The sequence below is a fragment of the Malania oleifera genome, chromosome 6 (genome assembly GCF_029873635.1).
Source record: "Malania oleifera isolate guangnan ecotype guangnan chromosome 6, ASM2987363v1, whole genome shotgun sequence".
NCBI lineage: Eukaryota > Viridiplantae > Streptophyta > Magnoliopsida > Santalales > Ximeniaceae > Malania > Malania oleifera.
Genome location: NC_080422.1, coordinates 105,416,411 through 105,422,769, shown reverse-complemented (window position 1 = coordinate 105,422,769; position 6,359 = coordinate 105,416,411).

The window sequence follows — 6,359 nt, the reverse complement described above, 5'->3', positions numbered from 1 at the left end:
TGATAGGGAAAAACATTTTCTTCAAAGGTGACATCACGGGAGAGGAAATTTTTTTTGTTTTCAAGATTGTAAACACGATAAGCCTTATGATGAGCAGGATAACCCAAGAAAACACATTGAAGAGCATGGTGAGAGAATTTATTGCGATGTTGGCGAGCAGCTTGGGCATAGCACAAGCACCCAAATACTCGCAAGTGTGTATAGGAGGGTGGTTTCTGAAAAAGTTCATAAGGAGACTTATTATTAAAGCTGGGAGAAGGAGTGTAGTTAATTAAATAAGTAGCTGTGAGGATGCATTCACCCCAAAAAGAGATGGGAAGATTAGCTTGAAAATGTAATCACCTAGCCACATTAAGAAGATGACGATGTTTACGCTTGACAACACCATTTTGTTGAGGTGTATCTACACATGTGCGCTCATGAAAAAAGTCCTGATCATGGAAAAAAGTTTGAAGTGGAGTAAATAGAAATTATCTACCATTATCAGTGCGCACGTGCTTAACAATACAATTGAATTGATTTTTAACCATGGGGAAAAAATTCTTAAGGCAAGTGAAAGTATGAGATTTCATGTGCATAAGGTAGACCCATGTAGCACGCGAGTAGTCATCCACGATTGTTAAAAAATAATGTGCACCATAAAGTGAAACTGTAGGATAACCACCCCATATATCACAATAAATTCAATTAAAACAAAATGTGCTTTTATGTGTATTCAAAGAAAAAGGTAAACGAGTGTGCTTTACTCTAGCACAAACATCACAAGCCAAAGGAGAACACAAAATATTTAAAATTTTCAGAATACATGAAATAGAAGGGTGACCAAGCCGTTGATGCCAAAGAGTAGTGTCAGAAACACGCTGAGAGTGGAAAACGGAGGCGGAGAGAGGTTTGTAGTGATAAAGTCCATCACGTACTTCACCTGTTCCAATTAGCTTCCTCGTTGACTGGTCCTCAAAAATACAAAAAGTAGGAAAAAAGATAGCAACACAATTGAGATCAGTGGTGAGTTTGTGGATGAACAATAAATTAAATTTAAAAGAAGGCACATAAAGAACATTAGAAAGAGAGAGAGTAGGAGAAAAATGCATAGTGCCAGTATGAGTTATAGGAACAGTGTCACCATTAGGAAGCTTAATGGGGCATGGTTGATTAAGGAGCTGAATATTGTCAAGAGAAGACAAATTGGAAGTCATATGCTCTGAGACAACTGAATCAATAATCCATTCAGTATTATAAAAAAAAAAGAAAGCAGAATGACAAAAGGTAACGTTACTAGCAAAGTTGGCAGAGTTGGTGTTTGAGGGCAATAGGAGATCCAAAAGCTGACGATATTGCTCGTTGGTGAGACTAGGGATAGCAATCTCAGAAGAAGTTGAAGGACTTGTGACATTATTTGTAGCTGTTGATGTAAGAACCCGAATCGTGATAAATAGGTTAAATAAATAAGAGAGGGGCAAATTGGGAAATTGGCATATTTCGTCGACGAAGCCAAAATTTGTTGACGAAGCCTTTGTTCTTCTTGTTGACGAAATTAAAAGACTCGTCGACGAGGAGAAGCCGAGGAGTCTCAAAAAAACTAGTGATCTCAGATTCATCGATGAGGCCACCGATTCGTCGACGAAGTCAGTGAAAGATATATCGACGAGAACACCATTTTGTTGACGAAATTGCTCGGGTCAAAGGGCTATAAATAGGATTTTCCTTTACTTCCTCACTAAGAAACTAAAATTCTATCTCTCTCTCTCTCTCTCTCTCTAACTCTCCCTACTCTCCCTCTCTCTAGATTTATTCACCGATCGTTGATGGAATCGGAAATCTGAAGTTACCATGAGGATTGTGGAAGGATTCTCTACAATTTCTACGGATCAGAATCTCATTTCAGAGATTTTTGGGTTTTGGTGTAAAATCGAGATAAGACTCGGTTTTCATTTCTGATTCGGTAGTTTTATAGGTAACTATCTCGTGAGCATATTCTGTACTGTGATTTGTAGGTTTTTGAACTCGGTTCGCTATTTAGGAGCCTTAGAGTTCGGGATTTGGTATCTGGGGAAAAGGTAAGGGGAAACTGTGTTATATTGGTTATTTTTGAAATCAGCCTCAGTGGAACCGTGGTTCACGGTCCTGTGTGTGTTTTGTCTACTTATTTGGGGGGATCTAACGGGGAAAACTATGGGTTTTTCATTATTACAGTTTTTGGAAAAGGGGGCGATGGGCTGCATCCTTGGTTTTGTTGAAAACCGAGTATATATGTGATTTATACTGTGATATTGGGATGACCGTGCCTTGACTTGTGTAAACTGTATTTGTTTGAAAAACCATGATTTAGATTACCAAATGGGTGTGGTTTTTTTGGTTATATGAGCATGCATATGTGTGTGATATGTTGAAATGCTAGCAGGAACGCAGTTTCGAAACTATTCCAGGTATTGAGAGTGTCCGGCTCCATATCCGAGGGCGTGTATTTTACTGCCTGCCATGTGGGCAAGAGTGTCCGGTTCTATATTCGAGGGCATGAGCCTATTCCGGCAGATTAGGCCGAAGGGTATGGATCCACCAGTTTAGTGCCGGTATGATTCCATGGGAGTCAAGGACTAGCCATGCGCTGGTGGCGCCGTGTTCGTGGGTTGGCTACCGGCCAACGTCATATGTCGCAGGCCGGCTTCGGGCCGAAGGATGTGACGACACCAGGATTGCTGATCATGTGTATGTGTATGAATGCGTGTGTGCACTGTGGAAACTTGTGTATGGGTGCGTGTATGCACTGTGGAAATTAGTATTAGAATGCATTTAACTGCGTGTGTGTTGTATCATGATAACACTTAAATGCCACACACCGATATAACCTGTGTTCTTCCTTACTGAGAGGTGTCTCACCCCTGCTGTACGTACATTTTTACAGGTCCTTTGAGTAATCGGAACTAGGGTCTTGGTGTAGGGAGCATAGTGGCCGGTGTACTGCGTTTAGCGCCGGGTAAGTGCTAGGACTGTATTCTGATGGGTTTCCATTTTAGGATGTGTTGGGCACCCAGTTTGTACGTTTTGATTGAGCTATATTCAGCTCTTGTATAGACTTTGGTATGGTACTGTATATGTTTATATAGAATGACTTTTCCGCTGCGTATATGATTGTGTTTGGATGTATTTAGGATGCCTGGGAACCCCACGGGGTCGGACCCTCATCCATTGTACTGTATCTTTGGGATGTTTTATCAGATATAGGGACATTTTAGTTACATTTTCACCCTTAGGTCCCATTTTGGGATTCGGGGCATGACAGTTGAAGAACTAGGTTTTCATTCGGGTGTGCCACGAGACTGAGACTTGTTGTTGGGAAAATCGTGCAACTTATAACATTGTGCTTTCCAATGACCATCACGACCACAGTGGCCACATTTTGGATAACCACGCCCTCGCCCCTTGTTATCAGAAGGATGAGGAACTGCCATGGCAGCAAATTCTGTTGGAGCAATAGAGATATGAAGAAGGCGTTACTTCTCTTCTTGATGCAAAATTGAGTAGACTTTGGTGATGGAAGGTAAAGGATCCATGGCCAAAATTTGGCTGCGGATGGACGCATATGAGTCATGTAGCCCCATCAAAAACTGAAAAACTCGCTCAGTGTCTTGCATTCGGATTAATTCGGTTAAGACACCACAAGTGCACTGTGGTGTGGAGGCAAGCATGGCGAGTTCATCCCAATAACCTTTAAGTGTTGTAATATACACAGAGATGTTCATGGATCCTTGGTAAGATTAGCAATATCATGCTTCAATTTGAAAATACGAGGATTGTTGCTTTGAGAGAAATGATTTTCAAGATCCAGCTATACATCATGGGGACATTCATGATAGGTCAGACTGTGAACAATGGATGGGTCAATGGAGTTAAGGATCTATGATAAGACCATATCACTGCAACATTCCCACAATTGAGTTTCTGCTGAGGAGGATGTTGGTTTGGGAAGGGTACCATTAACAAAACCAAATTTATTTTTGGCATTCAAGGCCATTTTCATAGCCTTATTCTAGGTAGGATAATTGTCACCATTAAGAGGAGTGGACATAAGGATGGCATCAGGATGATCAGCAGAATGGAGAAAATATGGAGAAGACATGTCCAGAATTGATGAGGATGTTGCTTTGGAGGAGGAGGCCTCCGCTGATGAGATGTCGAACATGGTTTAGATGAACCAAAAAAATGTAATAATGCTAAATTTCCCAAAATACGATGCACCCCTCAATTCCACGAAATCATCAAAATAACCAACTAAAATGCAACAAATTTAGAACACAATTCATCGAACTAGCCACGAGCTTGCAAGCGTATCTCCATCGAGCTGGAAATCGAATGCAGTTCAATCCAACAAATATTTTGCCTTTTCCAAATACAAACAAAACAGAATCAAATCAAATTTCTTTCAGATTGAAGTGCCCATAACGAGACAAATCATCACCAATCAAAATCGAATCAAACAATCTGCATATGTGAAATCTTCAAAATCTTCAAGGAACAAAATAAAGATGTTTAGTCACAAAAGGATATAAAACTAAGCCTTTTGGGTGTGGAAGTTGCCGCAGATGAGAGGTTGCCCAAAGGAGACGACGGAGACGACAAGAGAGTGTTAGAGCAGAGTGCCGAAAGGTGTAGTAGAGAGACGTTGGAAAGAGAGAGTGCTGAGACAGAGTGAGACAAGAGAGTTGCAATAAAGAGACGTCGGAGAGAGGCAAACGAGAGATACTGCGAGCACTGGGAGGGATGCTGGAGAAACAGATTGAGACTGAGATGATGCCGGAAAAGTCGAGTGACAACCAGAAGAATTTAGGGATGCTTCTGAGATATGGGATTCCACCGGAGCGTTGAACGAACCGTCTGAGAAGAAGAGACGAACGAGTGCGAGCTGCTAGAGATGGAGAAACGACCTGCACGAAACGCACGGCAGAATGACGGAGAACCTGAGGTTTGGCCACGAATGGAGAAGAACCAGAAGGTTGGGATTGCAAGATGGCCGAAAATTTAAAAAATGGAGAGAGAAGAGAGGGACGCCAGAGAAGACAGGATCAGCCTGAAGCTGGTGGGTGTGTGTCGGCAAGGTAGGAAAAAACGTTAAGAAAAAAAAACCTAGGTTAAGAAAAAAGGTTTTTTTCTTTTTTCTTTATTTTTTTTTATATTTTTTCTGTAACGACCTGCTTATCGAAATATAAAATGAAACATATTAAATAGAATAGTCAACCTGAACCCGTGGGTAACGAGAACACCTGTCAATCACAGTGGAAACCTAAGCAGTAGTAAATATAAATCACATTCTCAAAACCATAGAATACATAATACCAGAGTCTACTATAATCCCATAATACTATGTTTATATACAATCTCCAAAAATGCCAAAATAAACCTAGGATCATACAACAAAAATCTCCTGATCCTAGTACAACACTTACCCTCCTAGCGGGGTAACTTAATAACTCAATGACGGCCATTTCTTGAAAAATTTATTTAAGTTCGGGCATGAGACACTTCTCAATAAGAAAAAATAAACTAAATACAGTTGTGTGGCAACATGAACATTTAATGATAATATAGATATACAGTACATTCTTCATACCAGAAAACATTCATCATTTAATAATTGTAAAAGCGTATACTTTCATATTTTATAAATCATACTAATCATAACTGTCTGGTATAGCTAATAATACTGAAAACATACATAGGATAAATAGCTAGCTGATGTCATGTATTACCCCCCCATGACGGGTTGTGCAGCCCGAAGGCGACACTTGACAATGGTTGGTCGACCACTGCCGAGTAAAAAATGTTTGTAAGTACATGATTACGCGTCAAAACTGCGTAATTAGGCATCTTAACTCGAGTTTTATGGTTTATATTTTTAATTAAATGTCCAAAATTGTCCAATATTTTAATAAAGTGCCAAAATCATCATTCTTGAACTTTATTGCACTATTTATGAAGTTTTGGTAATTTTTTGTTGCAGGAAAAATCTCAGAAACCAAAACCGACACCTGTTTGTATTTCGTACATAACTTTTCCGTCCGAGCTTCGATCGAGACGATTCAAATTTTTGGAGAAAGAGGAAAGGATTATCTATAATTTTAGTGTTTTGAGTTTTGTGAGAAACGGGTTCCAAAAGAGTCATATTTGCGATGAACAGAGAATAAAAAAAATGAAAAAATATAACAATTCGGGTCGGGTTAGACAATTCGGGTCGTGGCTTCACGGATCCTAGGGCAGCGCATCCCCCTCCCCTTTATATTTCCTTCTTCTTCTTCTTTCCGAGGAGTAGCCCCCTGAGGCCCCTCTCTTTCCCTTTGCTCCCTTTCTCTTCTCTCTGGCTCTCT